The sequence below is a fragment of the Mustela lutreola genome, chromosome 2, assembly GCF_030435805.1.
Source record: "Mustela lutreola isolate mMusLut2 chromosome 2, mMusLut2.pri, whole genome shotgun sequence".
Lineage (NCBI taxonomy): Eukaryota > Metazoa > Chordata > Mammalia > Carnivora > Mustelidae > Mustela > Mustela lutreola.
In genome coordinates, this window is record NC_081291.1 from 159,476,438 (window position 1) to 159,496,116 (window position 19,679).

The 19,679-nt window shown below is 37.6% G+C and overlaps 1 long non-coding RNA gene across 1 annotated transcript in view; it reads left to right on the forward strand.

Annotated features, from left to right (window-relative positions):
* LOC131825098 (uncharacterized) overlaps positions 1-19,679 on the forward strand; it is a 44,005-nt gene that overhangs the window by 1,984 nt on the left and 22,342 nt on the right. The window contains exon 2 of the long non-coding RNA XR_009351127.1: positions 14,040-14,100. This is a non-coding gene — a long non-coding RNA (uncharacterized LOC131825098). The remainder of the gene's footprint in view (positions 1-14,039; positions 14,101-19,679) is intronic.

The window sequence follows — 19,679 nt, forward strand, 5'->3', positions numbered from 1 at the left end:
TTGTTCTAATTCTGTATCTGTCACTCACTAGATTGTTGAGCTTGGGCAAATCTCATTTCTCTGAACCTCAATTTTCTCATCTTCAGATGAAAATGGGAATAGTGTAATAGCTCTCAGAGTTCTTGTGACAACCAAATGAGATAATACATGTAATTAGTTCATATGTGCTTCATAAAGAGTGGCTATTTTAGAATTTATACGTGATCTATTATATGAATTTATTTTGTTGCTTTTAGCAGTGCTGCACTGACCATCGTTGTACAGAAATTTTACAAGCTTGTCATGTTGGTTTTTTCCCCTTAAGATGAATTTTTACTTGTGGAATTGTTTGGCTAAGGAAATGTGCTCATTCTGGTCTTTGGAAAATACTATATTTTAAAATGCCCTTCAGAAAGTTTGCCATTCTGTGGCTCCACAAGTAATATTTGGGAGAGCTATTTCCCTATACCAACACTATTCTGAATATATTTTTATTTTTGCCTGTCTGATAAGTGAAGGATAGTATCTTGTTTTAATTTGTATTCTTTTTATGTGTTTAACGTCTATTTATTTTTGTATTTGGTAAATGTCCTTCCCATACCCTTGTCTTTCCTTATTGATTTGTGAGAGTTTCCTATATATTAAAAATTTTTAATTCTTCCTACATATTAAAATTTTAATTCTTTGTTATATAATTGCAAAAACGTTTCCTAGTTTATTTGCCATGTAGAAGTTTCATTTTTAAAATTTTTATGAAGTTAAATTCATTTTTCTCTTTCTAGGTTTTATCTTGAGGTCATGTTTACAAAGACCTTCCCCTTCTCTTAAGATTACATAAATGTTCCCCATCTAAGTTTCCTTTAGTACTCTTCAGTATGTGTGTACTTCCTTTTTCCTTACATAGAGTTAAGTACTCAACACTAAAATGTGAAGGTTGATGAATTTTTATGTATCCATCTACACATACAGCACCCAGATCAAGAGATAGACCGTTTCCAGTACTCTAGCAAGTTTCTCGTGTCCCCACCCAGTGAATACCCTTCTCAAAGTTAAGTACTGTACTGTTCTGATCTTTGCTTCCATTGCTTAGTTTTTCTGGCTTTTGAACATCTGACAATATGACTCTTGTTCTGGCCTCTTATTCATCATTATGTCTGGACACTCACCATGTAGTAGTAAATATTATTTATGATTGCTGAGCAGTATTCCATTGTATGATTATACCACAAACTATTGATCAATTCTGATGTTGATTGACTTTAGATTGTTTACAGCTTGGAACTATGAAGTATTTTTTTTGTATATGTCTTTTGGTGGACATGAGTGCTTCTCTCTCTGTAATATACCAGAGTATAGGGTTCCTGGGTCATAGGATAGACTCTATTTGGCTTTAGTGAATACTGCCAGAGAGTTTCCCAAAATGGTAGAAGCAATTTATACTTTCACTAGCAATACATAAAGGAGTTCAAGTTACTTTGCATGTTTGCCTTTTATTGTTGGGTGTTCCGGGTTTGTTGGTTCTCATTGGAGTTTTCATTTGTATTTCTCTTATGACTAATGATGTTGAGTCCTTTTAGAGATGCTTGTTGGCCATTTGGGTCTCTTTTTTTGATAAGTGCCTGTTTACATCTTTTGCCCATTTTTATGTTGGATTGTTTGCCTTACTGATTTGTAGGACTTCTTTATTTGGCATGTTCATATGTATGTATTTGTAGGTATGTGTGTGTTTTTTAAACACTTAAAGCTTTCCCTATTTTATTTTGGTAGATGCTTTGTGATAGAAATCTAACCTAATATTATTTGCAAAATGTTATCTAAATATTTCAGTGCCTTTTTTTTTTTTTTAAGTCCAGGATCCCTAAGTTTTTTTTTTTTTTTTTAAAGATTTTATTTATTTATTTGACAGAGAGAAATCACAAGTAGATGGAGAGGCAGGCAGAGAGAGAGAGAGGAAAGCAGGCTCCCCGCTGAGCAGAGAGCCCGATGCGGGACTCGATCCCAGGACCCTGAGATCATGACCCGAGCTGAAGGCAGCGGCTCAACCCACTGAGCCACCCAGGCGCCCCCAGTGCCTTTTTTTTTTAAACAAATTATTTCTCCATTGATTTTAAATACTAGCTTTTCCATATAACACCCTCTGGTACATACTTGAGTCTATTTCTGAGCATTTCACTCCTGTTTTATCAAGAAAGATATGACCTGTCCTGGTGTTTATCTCAGACTGTTTTTATTGTTGTAGTATACATTTATATTTCATAGAGCAAATTCATTTGTTTTCTGTAAATTTGTGTCTACTTCATATATTTGCTCTTCCAAGTAACTTTGGTATAGTTTTGTTCAGTTCCAACGATGACATCAACAAAAAACTTTTTGGAACTGTTTAAATTTAAATATTAATTTAAGGAAAACCTTCTAGGCTGAGGATGTGTGCGAGTCTGACTAGCTGATGTTGTTTCATTCATCTCTGTTGTGGACTGAATTGTGTTCCACCCAAACTCATATGTTGAAGCCCTAACCCCTGCAAAGGCATCTGGGGGGCGGGTAGGGCCTTTAAAGAGGTGATTAACCGTATGCCTAGGGGTAGACATAGAGGTGGGGCCCTAATTTAATCTGACTGTTGACCTTATAAGAAGAAGAAAGGAAAGAAGAGGTGCTCACACAGAGAAAAGGCCATGTGAGGACACAGGTAGAAGGCTGCTATCTATAAGCCAAGGAGAAAGGTTTTAGGAGAAATCAAATATGCTGACATCTTGACCTTGAACTTCTAGTTTGTGAGAGATAATCTGAGAGAAGATAAATTTTTATTGTTCTAAATTATCCAGTCTGGGGGGTATTTTCTTATGGAAGTCCTAGCAGACTAATACAGTTCCCCCCCCCTTTTTTTAAGATTTTATTTATTTATTTGACAGACAGATCTCAAGTAGGCAGAGAGGCAGGCAGAGAGAGAGAGAGGAGGAAGCAGGCTCCCCGCTGAGCAGAGAGCCCAATGCTGGGCTCGATCCCAGGACCCTGGGATCATGACCCGAGCAGAAGGCAGAGGCTTTAACCCACTGAGCCACCCAGGTGCCCCTTTCCATTAAGTTTTTATATATATTTTAAAACATTTGACGCTTAGTTGCTATTTTAACATTATTAGAGAAGAGAGAGGGATCTAATAGTTGAATATATTTCCAAATGAAGTCATGTTGGTTTGTTTTTTTTTTAGGTGAAATTCACGTAAAATAAAATTAATTATTTCAAAGTATGCAATTCAGTAGCATCTAGTACATTCACAATGTTGTGCAACTACTTCTGTCAAGTCAGACATTTCATCACTCCCAAAGAAAACCTCATACCCATTAAACAGTCCTTCCCCATTATCCCCTCCCCACAGTCCTTTGAAACCATAAATCTGCTTTCTGTTTTATAGAGTTGCCTCTTCTAGATATTTAAAATAAATGGAATCATACAATATATGGTATTTGGTGATTGGATTTTGAATTATTTAACACATGTTTTTTGAGGTTCATCTATATTATAGCATGTTTTAATAATTTATTCCTTTTTATGGTTGAATAATATTCCACTATAATGTATATAACACATGTTCTTTATCCATTCTTCTGTTGATGGACGTTTGTGTTCTTTTCAACTTTTAGCTATTGTGAATACTACATCTATAAACATTAGTGTGCACGTACGTGAGTACTTGTTTTCAAATTCTTTGTGGGGGGATATACATAGAAGTGAATTGCTGAATCGTGGCATTTCTTCTTTTTATTATTTTTATTAACATATAATGTATTATTTGCCCCAGGGGTACAGCTCTGTGACTTGTCAGGCTTACACATATCATCGCATTCACCATATCACATACCCTCCCCAATGTCCATAACCCAGCCACCCTCTTCATACCCCTCCTTTCCCCAGCAACCCTCAGGTTGTTTTGTGAGATTGGAGTCTCTTATGGTTTGTCTCTCCTGATCCCATCTTGTTCCATTTTTTTTCTTCCCTATCCCCAAACCTCCTACCCTGCCTCTCAGATTCCTCACATCAGGAAGATCATATGATAATTATGTTTCTCTGATTGACTTATTTCACTCAGCATAATACCCTCTAGTTCTATCCGTGTCATCGCAAATGGCAAGATTTCCTTTCTTTTGATGGCTGCATAGTATTCCATTATATATATATATATATATATATAATGGATATTATATATATATATATATATCACACCTTCTTTATCCATTCCATGGATAAAAGAATTCATTCCAGGGGCGCCTGGGTGGCTCAGTGGGTTAAAGCCTCTGCCTTTGGCTCAGGTCATGATCTCAGGGTTCTCAGGCTCTCTGCTCAGCAGGGAGCCTGCTTCCCCCTCTCTCTCTGCCTGCTTCTCTGCCAACTTGTGATCTCTGTCTATCAAATAAATAAATAAGATGTTGATGGACATCTAGGTTCTTTCCATAGTTTGGTTATTGTGGACATTTTTGGTATAAACATTTGGGTGCATGTGCCCCTTTGGATCACTGCATTTGTATCTTTAGGGTAAATACCAGTAGTGTGGTTGCTGGGTCATAAGATAGCTCTATTTTCAACTTTTTGAGGAACCTCCATGCTGCTTTCCAGAGTGACTGCACCAGCTTGCATTCCCACCAACAGTGTAGGAGGGTTACCCTTCCTCCGCGTTCTTGCCAACATCTGTCATTTCCTGACTTGTTAATTTTAACTATTCTGATTGGTGTGAGGTGATATTTCATTGTGGTTTTGATTTGTATTTCCCTGATGCTGAGTGATGTTGAGCACTTTTTCATGTGTCTGTTGGCCATCAGATGTCTTCTTTGCAGAATTCTCTGTTCATGACCTCTGCCCATTTCTTGATTGGATTATTTGTTCTTTGGGTGTTGAGTTTTATAAGTTCTTTATAGATACTAGCCCTTTATCTGATATGTCATTTGCAAATATCTTCTCTCATTCTGTCAGTTGCCTTTTGGTTTTGTTGACTGTTTCCTTTGCTGTGCAAAAGTTTTTTTTTTTTTTAGGGTTTTTTTTAAAATTTATTTTTTATTTATTTTCAGCATAACAGTATTCATTATTTTTTCACCACACCCAGAGCTCCATGGAGTCCGTGCCCTCTATAATACCCACCACCTGGTACCCCAACCTCCCACCCCCCCGCCACTTCAAACCCCTCAGATTGTTTTTCAGAGTCCATAGTCTCTCATGGTTCACCCCCCATTCCAGTTTCCCCCAACTCCCTTCTCCTCTCTAACTCCTCATGTCCTCCATGCTATTTGTTATGCTCCACAAGTAAGTGAAACCATATGATAATTGACACTCTCTGCTTGACTTATTTCACTCAGCATAATCTCTTCCAGTCCCATCCGTGTTGCTACAAAAGTTGGGTATTCATCCTTTCTGATGGAGGTATAATATTCCATAGTGTATATGGACCACATTTTCCTTATCCATTCATATGTTGAAGGGCATCTTGGTTCTTCCCACAGTTTGGCGACTATGGCCATTGCTGCTATAAACATTGGGGTACAGATGGCCTTTCTTTTCACTACATCTGTATCTTTGGGTAAATACCCAGTCGTGCAATTGCAGGGTCATAGGGAAGTTCTATTTTTAATTTCTTGAGGAATCTCCACACTGTTCTCCAAAGCAAAAGTTTTAATCTGGATGAAATCCTAGTAGTTTATTTTTGCCCTTGCTTCCCTTTTCTTTGGCAATGTTTCTAGGAAGAAGTTGCTGTGGCTGAGGTCGAAGAGGTTGCTGCCTGTGTTCTCCTCAAGGATTTTGATGGATTCCTGTCTCACATTGAGGTCTTACATCCATTTTGAGTTTAATTTTTGTGTGTGATGTAAGGAAATGGTCCAGTTTCATTCTTCTGAATGTGGCTGTCCAATTTTTCCAACACCATTTGTTGAAGAGGCTGTCTTTTTTCCATTGGACATTCTTTCCTGCTTTGTCAAAGACTAGTTGGCCTTAGAGTTGAGGGTCTCTTTCTGGGCTCTCTATTCTGTTCCATTGATCTATGTGTCTGTTTTTGTGCCAGTACTGTACTGTCTTGATGATGACAGCTTTGTAATAGAGCTTGAAGTCTGGAATTGTGATGCTACCAACTTTGGCTTTCTTTTTCAACATTTCTCTGGCTATTCTGGGTTTTTTCTGGTTCCATATAAATTTTAGGATTATTTGTTCCATTTCTTTGAAAAAAAAAATGATGGTATTTTGAGAGAGGTTGCATTAAATTTGTAGATTGTTTTAGGTAGCATAGACATTTTCACAATATTTATTCTTCCAACCCATGACCATGGAGCATTTTTCCATTTCTTTGTGTCTTCCTCAATTTCTTTCATGAGTACTTTATGGTTTTCTGAATACAGATTCTTTGCCTCTTTGGTTAGGTTTATTCCTGTATCTTATGGTTTTGGGTGCAATTGTAAATGGGATCAACTCCTTAATTTCTCTTTCTTCTGTCTTGCTGTTGATGTATAGAAAAGCAACTGATTTCTGTGCATTGATTTTATATCCTGACACTTTACTGAATTCCCGTATGAGTTCTAGCAGTTTTGGTGTGGAGTCTTTTGCGTTTTCCACATAAAGTATCTTATCATCTGCGAAGAGTGAGAGTTTGACTTCTTTGCCAATTCAGATGCTTTTATTTCTTTTTGTTGTTTGATTGCTGAGGCTAGGACTTCTAGTACTATGTTGAATAGCAGTGGTGATAGTGGACCTCCCTGCCATGTTCCTGACCTTAGGGAAAAAGCTCTCAGTTTTTCCCCATTGAGAATGATATTTGCTATGGGTTTTTCATAGATGGGTTTGATGATATTGAGGTATATACCCTCAATCCCTTCACTTTGAAGAATTTTGATCAAGAAAGGATACTGTACTTTGTCAAATGCGTTTTCAGCATCTATTGAGAGTATCATATGGTTCTTGTTCTTTCTTTTATTAATGTGTTGTATCACATTGATTGATTTGTGGATGTTGAACCAACCTCGAAGCCCAGGAGTAAATCCCTCTTGGTCGTGGTGAATAATCCTTTTAATGTACTGTTGGATTCTATTGGCTAGTATTTTGGTGAGAATTTTTGCATCCGTGCTCATTAAGGATATTTGTTTGTAATTCTCCTTTTTGGTGGGGTCTTTATCTGGTTTTGGGATGAAGGTAATGCTGGCCTTATAAAATGAATTTGGAAGTTTTCCTTCCATTTCAATTTTTTAGAACAGTTTCAGGAGAATAGGTATTAATTCTTCTTTAAATGTTTGGTAGAATTACCTTGGGAAGCCTTCTGGTCCCGGGCTCTTGTATGTTGGGAGATTTTTTGATGACTACTTCAATCTCCTTACTGGTTATGGGTCTGTTCAGGTTTTCTATTTTTTCCTGTTTCAGTTTTGGTAGTTTATATTTCTCTAGGAATGCATCCATTTCTTCCAGATTTTTAAATTGGATGGCATATAGTTGCTCATAATATGTTCTTATAAATGTTTATATTTCTTTGGTGTTGGTTGTTATCGCTCCTCTTTCATTCATGATTTAATTAATTGGGGTCCTTTCTCTTTTCTTTTTGATAAGTCTGACTAGGGGTTTATCAATTTTATTAATTCTTTCAAAGAACCAGTTTCTAGTTTCATTGATTTGTTCTGAGTACTTTTTTTTTTTTAATCAGGAAAAGGTATTGGAATTTTAAAATGCTTTTTAACCCACTGAGCTACCCAGACGCCCCTAAAATTCTTTTTATATATCAATTGAGGTGATTATGTGTTTTTTCCCTTATTCTGTTTTTTTGAATTATTTAATTTTTATTTAAATTCAGTTAATTAACATATAATGTGTTATTGGTTTCAGAGCTAGAGGTCAGTGATTCATCAGACTTATATTATATCCAGTGTCCTTTACATCATGTGCCCTCCTTAATCTCCCTCATTCTAGTAATATGGGATATCACATCGATTCATTTTTGTATGGTGAACCACCTTTACATTCCTGGAATAAATACTGCTTGGTCACAGGATGTGATGCTTTTAGTATGTTTCTGGATTCAATTAGCTAGTATTTTGTTGAGAATTTTTATATCTATATTCATAAGAGATTAGTTTGTAGTTTTATTGTTATTGTCTGGTTTTGGTGTCAGGGTAATGCTGCCTTATAGAATGAGTTAAAAAGTGTTCCCTCCTCTTTTATTCTTTCAAAGAATTTGTGAAGGCTTGGTGTTAGTTTTTCTTTAAATTGTTGTTGGTAGAATTCATCAGTGAGGTCATATATTACTAGCTCTTTTTTTTTTTTTAATTTTTGGAGGGTTTTTGGTTACTGATTGGACCTGTTTATGTATTACTGATCTGTTGAGATTTTTTTCTATTTCTTCTTGAGTCTGCTTTGGTAGTGTATTTCTAAGAATTTGTCCTTTTCATCTAGGTTATCTCTTTGGGTTTTTTTTTGTTTGTTTGTTTGTTTTTTGTTTGTTTGATTTTTCTTTTTTTTTTTCTTCAGCATTTAATTTTTTATTTTTTATAAACATATATTTTTATCCCCAGGGGTACAGGTCTGTGAATCACCAGGTTTACACACTTCACAACACTCACCAAAGCACATACCCTCCCCAATGTCCATAATCCCACCCCCTTCTCCCAAACCCCCTCCCCCCAGAAACCCTCAGTTTGTTTTGTGAGATTAAGAGTCACTTATGGTTTGTCTCCCTCCCAATCCCATCTTGTTTCATTTATTCTTCTCCTACCCACTTAAGCCCCCATGTTGCATCACCACTTCCTCATATCAGGGTGATCATATGATAGTTGTCTTTCTCTGCTTGACTTATTTCACTAAGCATGATACGCTCTAGTTCCATCCATGTTGTCGCAAATGGCAAGATTTCATTTCTTTTGATGGCTGCCCAGTATTCCATTGTGTATATATACCACATCTTCTTGATCCATTCATCTGTTGATGGACATCTAGGTTCTTTCCATAGTTTGGCTATTGTGGACATTGCTGCTATAAACATTCGGGTGCACGTGCCCCTTTGGATCACTACGTTTGTATCTTTAGGGTAAATACCCAGTAGTGCAATTGCTGGGTCATAGGGCAGTTCTACTTTCAACATTTTGAGGAACCTTAATGCTGTTTTCCAGAGTGGCTGCACCAGCTTGCATTCCCACCAACAGTGTAGGAGGGTTCCCCTTTTTCCGCATCCTTGCCAGCATCTGTCATTTCCTGACTTGTTGATTTTAGCTATTCTGACTGGTGTGAGGTGATATCTCATTGTGGTTTTGATTTGTATTTCCCTGATGCCGAGTGATATGGAGCACTTTTTCATGTGTCTGTTCGCCATCTGGATGTCTTCTTTGCAGAAATGTCTGTTCATGTCCTCTGCCCATTTCTTGATTGGATTATTTGTTCTTTGGGTGTTGAGTTTGCTAAGTTCTTTATAGATTCTGGACACTAGTCCTTTATCTGATATGTCATTTGAAAATATCTTCTCCCATTCTGTCAGTTGTCTTTTGATTTTGTTAACTGTTTCCTTTGCTGTGCAAAAGCTTTTGATCTTGATGAAATCCCAATAGTTCATTTTTGCCCTTGCCTCCCTTGCCTTTTGCGTTGTTCCTAGGAAGATGTTGCTGCGGCTGAGGTCGAAGAGGTTGTTGCCTGTGTTCTCCTCAAGGATTTTGATGGATTCCTTTCGCACATTGAGGTCCTTCATCCATTTTGAGTCTATTTTTGTGTGTGGTGTAAGGAAATGGTCCAATTTCATTTTTCTGCATGTGGCTTTCCAATTTTCCCAGCACCATTTATTGAAGAGGCTGTCTTTTTTCCATTGGACATTCTTTCCTGCTTTGTCGAAGATTAGTTGACTGTAGAGTTGAGGGTCTATTTCTGGGCTCTCTATTCTGTTCCAATGATCTATGTGTCTGTTTTTGTGCCAGTACCATGCTGTCTTGATGATGACAGCTTTGTAATAGAGCTTAAAGTCCGGAATTGTGATGCCACCAACGTTGGCTTTCTTTTTCAATATCCCTTTGGCTATTCGAGGTCTTTTCTGGTTCCATATAAATTTTAGAATTATTTGTTCCATTTCTTTGAAAAAGATGGATGATACTTTGATGGGAATTGCATTAAATGTATAGATTGCTTTAGGTAGCATAGACATTTTCACAATGTTTATTCTTCCAATCCAGGAGCATGGAACATTTTTCCATTTCTTTGTGTCTTCCTCAATTTCTTTCATGAGTACTTTATAGTTTTCTGAGTATAGATTCTGTGCCTCTTTGGTTAGGTTTATTCCTAGGTATCTTATGGTTTTGGGTGCAGTCCTGAGAGGAAAATATATAGCGGTACAAGCCTTTCTCAAGAAACAAGAAAGGTCTCAGGTACACAACCTAACCCTACACCTAAAGGAGCTTGAGAAAGAACAAGAAAGAAACCCTAAGCCCAGCAGGAGAAGAGAAATCATAAAGATCAGAGCAGAAATCAATGAAATAGAAACCAAAAAAACAATAGAACAAATCAATGAAACTGGGAGCTGGTTCTTTGAAAGAATTAATAAAATTGATAAACCCCTGGCCCGACTTATCAAAAAGAAAAGAGAAAGGACCCAAATAAATAAAATCATGAATGAAAGAGGAGAGATCACAACTAACACCAAAGAAATACAAACTATTATAAGAACATACTATGAGCAACTCTACGCCAATAAATTTGACAATCTGGAAGAAATGGATGCATTCCTAGAAACATATAAACTACCACAACTGAACCAGGAAGAAATAGAAAGCCTGAACAGACCCATAACCAGCAAGGAGATTGAAACAGTCATTAAAAATCTCCAAACAAACAAAAGCCCAGGGCCAGACGGCTTCCCGGGGGAATTCTACCAAACATTGCATTGCACCACTCTGGAAAACAGCATGGAGTTTCCTCAAAAAGTTGAAAATAGAGCTACCCGATGACCCAGCAATTGCACTACTGGGTATTTACCCTAAAGGTGCAAATGTAGTCATCCGAAGGGGCACATGCACCCAAATGTTTATAGCAGCCGCGTCCATCATAGCCAAACTATGGGAAGAACCTAGATGTCCATCAACAGATGAATGGATAAAGAAGGTGTGAGATATATATATATATATATATATATATATATATATATATATATATATATATATATATCACGAAATACTATGCAGCCATCAAAAGAAATGAAATCTTGCCATTTGCGATGATGTTGATGGAACTAGAGGGTGTTATGCTGAGCAAAATAAGTCCATCAGAGAAAGACAACTATCATATGATCTCCCTGATATGAGGAAGGGGAGATGCAATGTGGGGAGTTTGGGATTAGGAAAAGAATAAATGAAACAAGATGGGATCAGGAGGGAAACAAACCATAACAGACTCTTAATCTCAGGAAACAAACTGAGGGTTGCTGGGTGGTGGGGGTAGGAGAGATAGGGTGGCAGGGTTATGGGCATTGGAGAGGGTTTGTGCTATGGTGAGTGCTGTGAATTGTGAAAGACGGATGATTCACAGACCCACACCCCTGAAGCAAATAATACATTATGTGATAAAAAAAAAAAAAATAAAGAATCTGTGGTTTGGGGCACCTGGGTGGCTTAGATGGTTAAGGGTCTGCCTTTGACTGAGGTCATGATCCCAGGTCATGGGATCGAGTCCTGCATCAGGCTCCCTGCTCACTGGGGAGCCTGCTTTTCTCTCTCTTTTTCTCATAAATAAATAAAATCTTAAAAAAAAAAAGAATCTGTGGTTTGGACTAGGGAAGATAATTTTTTTCTTGTTTTTGTTTTGTTTTGTTCCTTTTGCTTGGTGTCTTATTCTTTAAGCATGAGGCTAAGTGTTTTTAAAGATTTATTTATTTGAGAGAGGGAGATAAAGAGAGTAAGTGTGGGGGGGAAGGGCAGAGGCAGATAGGGAGAGAGAAACTGAGGCAGACTCTGTGCTGAGTATAGAACCTGATGTGGGGCTTGATCCCACAGCCCTGAGATCACCACAGCCTGAGCCAAAACTAAGAGTTGAACACTTAATCGACTGGGCCATCCAGTGCCCCAAGGCTAAGTGTTTTAAATGCATACTTAAATATGCATTTTTTTTAAAGATTTTATTTATTTATTTGACAGACAGAGATCACAAGTAGGCAGAGAGGCAGGCAGAGAGAGAGAGAGAGAGAGAGGGAAGCAGGCTTCCTGCGGAGCAGGGAGCCTGATGCGGGGCTCGATCCCAGGACCCTGAGATCATGACCCGAGCCGAAGGCAGCAGCCCAAACCACTGAGCCACCCAGGTGCCCCTTAAATATGCATTTTTTAAAAAGATTTTATTTATTTATTTGACAGAGAGAGACTCAGTGAGAGAAGGAACACAAGCAGAGGGAGCACAAGAGGGAGAAGCAGGTCTCCCATGGAGCAGAGAGTGTGATGCCAGGTTTGAGCCCAGGACACTGGGATCATGATCTGAGGGGGAAGGCAGACACTCAACAACTGAGCCACCCAGGATCCCTGTTAATTATGTATTTTTTTAAAAATAGTTTTGTTAGCATGTATTTCATATACTATAAGATTAACTCAGAGCATATTAAGTGTTTTGCAACCACACCACAATCTAATTTTGGAGTATTTTTAAAACTCTAAAAAGAAATCCTATACACATTAGTAATCATTCCTCATTCCTCCCCCATGTCACCCCAAACCTGGGTAATTACCATTCTATCTTTGGTATCTGTGGATTTGCTTATTTGGGACATTTCACAAAGATGGAATGATACAATAAAACCCATGTCTTTCATTTAGCATAATGTTTCCAAACTACAACAATTTGGCAGGTATCAGTATTTCATTTTCTTTTTAGTGTCAAATGATTTTTATTATTTGGATATACCACATGTTGTTTATCCATTCTTCAGTTGATGGGCATTCACATTGTTTCTACTTTTTGGCTATTATGAATAATGCAGCTGTAAACATTCATGTACAAGGTTTTATGTGTACATATATTTTAATTTCTATTTGCTAGATACCTGGTGTGGAATCACTGGGTCATATGATAATTCTCTGTGTAATCTTTTGAGGAGCACAAAAATTCTTTTCCAGAATTGCTGCACAATTTTACATTCCCATCAGCAATATATGAGTGTTCCAATTTCTCTACATCCTCATCAACACTTATTATTATGTGTTTATTATTTCAGCCTTATTAGTGGGCATGAAGTGGTATATCTTTCTGGATTTTACTTTCATTTCCCTGATGGCTACTGATGTTGAACATTTTTTTATGTTTTTAGTGCTCATTTGTGTATTTGCTTTGGAGAAATGTCTATTCAGAATCCTTGCCCATTTTAAATTGGTTACTTGTCTATTTATTTTGAGTTGTAAGAATTCTTCATGTATTCTAGATATAAATCCCATATGAAATATATTATTTACAAATATATTCTCCCATGCTGTGTGTTGTCTTTTTACTTCCTTGATGGTATCCTTTGACATACATAGGTATTAAATTTTAATGATTTTCTATGACCTGTTTTTTTTTGTTATGTTTAAGAAAACATTGTCTAATCTTAGATCTTAGAGATTTAGATCTATTGATGAAAACCAGTAAATGCCATCTTCTTAGTGAAGAGACTCAATGTATCTGTGATTTCCTAATCTTCAAAGAGCTTGTAACCTTTAACTCATTACTGATTATGGCAGAGAAACTATAGTTTACTAAGAAAGATTGGATGAGTGTGCTACTTTTCTGATAACTTGTTGAAATTGATGCAGATGACTTTCTACAAGGAGTAAAACAGAAGACAAACAAGGTCAGAAGTCCTGTATGGTGCTCCCATCCCGTTAGGTGGTCTCCTGTAAATCTAAACTGTGTTAGCTTCAGATAAACCACTTTTAAAAAATTTTTCCTGTGTGACTAAGTAGTCTAATGAAATGGCTCCCACCTAATATTTTGTACTCAAATCATGTATTCAAATATGTCTTATTAAAAGCAGCTATTTTTTAATTATAAAATATGGGATTTGTCTATTATTATAATGTTATCACAACATAGAATCTTTTTTTCTTCACCTCTCTCAGGTACAAAGAGGGATGTCTCTGGTGGGACTTTTGTTCTGGTGGGACTACTTTTCTAATAGTGGTGAGTTACTTATTATTAGATTTTAAAACTAATTGTAGTTATTATCTCTGATGACTTAGCTGAAAGAAGGGCTTTTTATGATACTGACTTCTTTTTATACTCTCCCATTTCTTGATCCTGGAAAATATATTTTAAAAATTTCACTGGTAATATATATATGTTTATATTTATTGAGCAAGGGAGATACAAAAGGAAACAAGATAGATACAGTTCTTAACCTGAAGAAATTCATGTTCTAGAAAGGATTTATGATAAAACAAGTAACTATAAAAATGTGTTAAGAGCTATGGCAGGAGATGTACAAACAGGTATTCGTTTATGTAAGTGGGACACTTGAATTAAAGTTGAGGGGAGAGGAGCAGTGACGTAAAAGTAGTGTGGTGTATAGTCAGTTTGCTGTAGGACCTTTGGAGTGCTAGAGTCTAGCTGCAGGTGCAACATCTACTAGCTCTGTTACCTTTGACAAATTTCTTAATCTTTACTACCTTCAGTTTTCTCATATTTAAAATAGGGAGAATAATATTACTGATCTCATTGGTTTTCTGTGAAAATAAATGAGTTAATATAAAGTGCTTAGCATAGGGCTTAGTAAACAATAAAGAAGTAACTCGTGATTATGATTCTAAAAGGGTTATGATTCTGAAGGGTTATAAAGAGTGAAGAAGTAAATGGAATGGTCAATGTCAGAAGAATATTTCAGGCAGAGAGAAGAGCATGTTGCTTGCCTGGAGGCAGAACAGATCATGGAGAGTTTGAATAATTAAATGAAATTCATTATGCTGTAATACTGAGTAGGAGGGAGCTGGAGAAAAATAGATGAGAGAGGAGAGATAGACGGGGAGCCAGATCAGAGAGTTGAGAGGGGGGCCCAGATAATGGAGTAAGAGGTCCCTAAGCTCACCTGTTCCCATGGATGCAGCTAAATAATAATTACATTAGTGTAAATAACTAGATAACACTCAAATTAGTGTAAATAATGACCTAAAGACTGGTAGCATAAACTCCACAACTAAATTAGAGGCGACACCATATTGACAAAGGTAGGAAGGGTGGAGATGTGGGCCTCTGCTGCAGAGAGGGTCGCCTGGGCATTGGAAAGCGTGAGAAACATACTATCACAGAGGATCCTGTACTGAGAAGATGAATCCCCATAACATTTGGCTTGAAAACTGGAGGTGCTTAATTTCATGAGTTCTTACAACCAGTCACACTTACAACCTGGAATCTTCTGCTCACAACACGTCCACCAGCACTCGACTTGACACTTCTTCAGATGCATGGTTTCTGCTGGGAAGCCTTGGCATGCTGAGCCCCTCAGGATAAAGAATGTGCTAGGCCATGTCTAGAACAACTAGCTTCCTATCAACTCCTGGCCTGACTTTGCAGTCTCTGTGAGTGGAGGCCTTATCATGACTGAGCCTTGAGAAACCCAAAGGCAAAGTGTCAGTGTCTTCACTTTGGACTGAAGATCTAGAGGCAGAAGGATGCTCTAAGAATTTCACAAGGCACAGACTGGGGAGGACCAGTGTGGCCTCATGGTTGAAGCAGGACACACCATGTGAGCATCACAATGGGGAGTCCCTTAGCCTGGACACTGACCCCATACCTCTCCCAACAGCTTCATGCAACAGACTATCCACACTATATGCCGAGTATTTGATTTTTTAAAAACGTGTGTTTCTCGCCTATGGCATGGTGATCTCCTTGTGGGTAGGGCTCTGTCTCAGTGCTTTAGTGACCATAGTGCCTGCTACAGCTCTTGCTATGTGACTCGCAATCAATAAATAACCCCCAAAATGTGAAAGAAAAAAAAAAGCCTGGAATCTTAAAAATCAGTGTGCTCAGTTCTGGGAGAACCCTGAAGGTAACAAGAAGTTGAGTCCTTGGCCTTAAAGAAACAGGACAACAAATAGCTCATGGAGATACAGTGTAGAAGCAGCAGTGTGGAAACACCTGGGGCATATGGGAAGGAGAATTATTTGCCCATTTCAGAGAAAGTCTGAAGGTAATTCTCTAGGAACAAAGAAACTGGCAAGTGCCTTATCCTCCCGTGCTCCACAGTGTAATCAGTGGGGCACTGACATTCTACTACCTAACTTGCTTATACCACCCCCAACGCATATACTTCTGCAGAATCCACCCTTTCTGGTCATGTTTGTCTCAGTCTGGGCACTGCAGGTCCCTTCCCCCAGAAGATCAGTGCAAACCTTGCATCTCCGTGCATTTTATGCAACCTTGGTCCCAATGGTGGTAGTGGTGGTAGCAGAGGAGGGTCTCATTTTGCAAGCATACCAGAGCTCTCCTTGTTAAAACTTCTTGCCCCACACTGGTAAGGGAAGAAATGCTGTCCATAAAAGGCAAAGAGAACCTCTGCAAATGACTGGTCTGAAGGAAAAAGTGGCCAAGAAACAATAGCTGGGCACACACCACACACATAGGAGATACCCCTGAAGCATCAGGTCCTGGTGAACAGGGAACACTTTATTGCAGGACATTACAGGACATCTTCTTCATAAGGCCATTACTTTCAAGAGCAAGAGATAGAGATGACAGCCCTAACACACACAGTAACAGACACAGAGAATTAGACAAAATGAAGAGACAGAGAAATATGTTCTAAATGAAAGCACAGGATAAAACCACAGCAGGAGACCAAGTAGAATGAATGTAAGTAAGATATCTGATCAAGAATTTAAAGTAATGTTCATAAAAAAACTCACTGGATTTGAGAAAAAACTGGAGAACCTCAGTGAGACCCTTAACAAAGACACATAAAACATAAAAAAGAAGCAATCAGAGATGAAGAACACAATAAATGAAATTAAAAATACACTAGATGGCATAAACAGCAAGCTAGAGGAAGCAGAAGAATTACTTAGAAACCTGGAGTACAGGGGCACCTGGGTGGCTCAGTGTGTTAAGCCTCTGCCTTTGGCTCGGGTCATGATCTCAGGGTCCTGGGATCGAGCCCCGCATGGGGCTCTCTGCTCAGCAGGGAGCCTGCTTCCCCCCTCTCTCTCTGCCTGCCTCTCTGCCTACTTGTGATCTCTCTCTCTCTCTCTCTGTCAAATAAATAAATTAAATATTAAAAAAAAAAAAGAAACCTGGAGTACAGAATAATGGAAAGTAATCAAGCTTAGCAGATTAGAGAAAAAATTACACAAAACGAGAATATAGTTAGGAAACTCAGTGACTCTATCAAACATAATAACATTTTCATTACAGGGATCCCAGAAGGAGAGACAGAAAAGGTGGCAGAAAATTTATTTGAAGAAATAATAACTGAAAACTTCCTAATCTGGGGAGGGAAATAGATATCCAGTTACAGTAGACCACCAACAAAGTCAACCCAAAGAGGTCCATACCAAGACACATAGTAATTAAAATGGCAAAAAGTAGTGATAAAGAGAATTTTAAAAGCAACAAGAGAAAAGAAGACAATTACATAGAAGGGAAAACCCATAAGGCTGTCAGCAGATTGCTTAGCAGAAACTTTACAAGCTAGAAGGGAGTGGGATTCAAAGTGCTGAAAGGAAAAGGTCTGCCACCAAGAATACTCTGCCCAGCAAGGCTATCATTCAGAATAAAAGGAGAGATTGTTTCCTAGACAAACAAAAGCTGAAAGAGTTCATGACTACTAAACCAACCCTGTAAGAAATGTTAAAGAGGACTCTTTGAGTGGAAAGGAAAGACCATAAACAAAGACAAAAAGTAAGAAAAGTAGGATGCGGGGCGCCTGGGTGGCTCAGTGGGTTAGGCTGCTGCCTTTGGCTCAGGTCATGATCTCAGGGTCCTGGGATCGAGTCCTGCATCGGGCTCTCTGCTCAGCAGGGAGCCTGCTTCCTTCTCTCTCTCTGCCTGCCTCTCAGTGTACTTGTAATTTCTCTCTGTCAAATAAATAAATAAAATCTTTAAAAAAAAAAGAAAAGTAGGATGCACAAAAGCAGTAAAAATAAGTATATCTGTAAAAATCAAAGGACTCACAAAATAAAAAGAAGTAAAGTATGATATGATATTGCATATCAAAAAATGTAGGGGGGTGAAGAGTAAAGAATGTGCTCAAACTTAAGTGACCATCAAGTTATTATAGATCGCTTTATGTAGAAGATGTCATATATAAACCTAATGGTAACCACAAATCAAAAATTAGTAATAGATATGAAAAAAAGAAAGGAATCAAGTATATCACAAGTATATCACTAAAGAAAGCTAGCAGACTGTGAGAGAGAAGAGCAAGAGAAGAAACAAAGAAGAACTACAAATACAACTACAAAACAAGTAATAAAATGACAATAAAAAATACTTAACCATAGTTACTTTTAATGTAAATAGACTAAGTGCTCCAATCAAAGACATAGGGTGATGGAATGGATAAAAAAAAAAAAAAAAGCAAGTCCATTTATGTGCTGCTTATAAGAAACTCATTTCAGATCTAAAGATACCTGCAGATTGAAAATGAGGGGATGGAGAAACATTTATCGTGCAAATGGATATAAAAAAAAAAACAAAACAAAACCTGGGGTAGCAATACTTAGAGCAGACAAAGCAGACTTTAAAACAGACTGTAGCAAAGAAGACTAAGACAAAGAAGGATACTATATAATAGTAAAGAAGACAATCCAATAAGAAAATATAACAGTTATAAATCCTTACACACCCAACATGGTTGCACCCAAATACATAAAACAGGCAATAAAAAACATAAAGGAACTAATAAATAGTAATATAATAATAGTAGGGGACTTTAACATTCCACTGTGTCAATGGACAGATGATGCTCCAAACAGAAAACGTATGAGGAAACAACAACTTTGAATGACATACTGGATCAGATGATTTTAACACATGTATTCATAGCTTTCCATCCTAAAGCAGCAGAACATACATTTTTTTCAAATGTACACAGAACATTCTCCAGAATAGATCACATATTAGGCCACAAAGCAAATCTCAACAAATTGAAAATCGAAATCACACCATCCATGTTTTCTGACCACAATGCTCTGAAACTAGAAATCAACCATAAGAAAAAAGTCTGGAAAGAGCACAAATATGTGGAGTTTAAATAACATTCTATGAAACAATGAATGGGTCATCCAGGAAATCAAAGAAGAAATGAAAAATTACATGGAGAAGAATGAAAATGAAAATGCAATGGACCAAAATCTTTAGGCTGCAGATAAAGTGGTTCTTTTTTTTTTTTGTTTTTCTTAATTATGTTATGTTAGTCACCATACAGTACATCATTAGTTTTTGAGGTAGTGTTCCATGATTCACTGTTTGCATTAAACACCCAGTGCTCCATGCAATCTGTGTCCTCCTTGATACTCATCACAAGGTTCACCCAGACTCCCACTCACCTCTCTTCTAAAACCCTCAGTTTGTTTCCTGGAGTCCATAGTTTCTCATGGTTCATGTCCCACTCCGATTTCTCCCCCTTCGTTTTTCCCTTCCTTCTCCTAATGTCCTCCATGCTATTTCTTATGTTCCATAAATGAGTGAAACCATAGGATAATTTATTTTCTCTGTTTGACTTATTCCACTTAGCATAATCTGGTGGTTCTAAGAGGGGAGTTTAT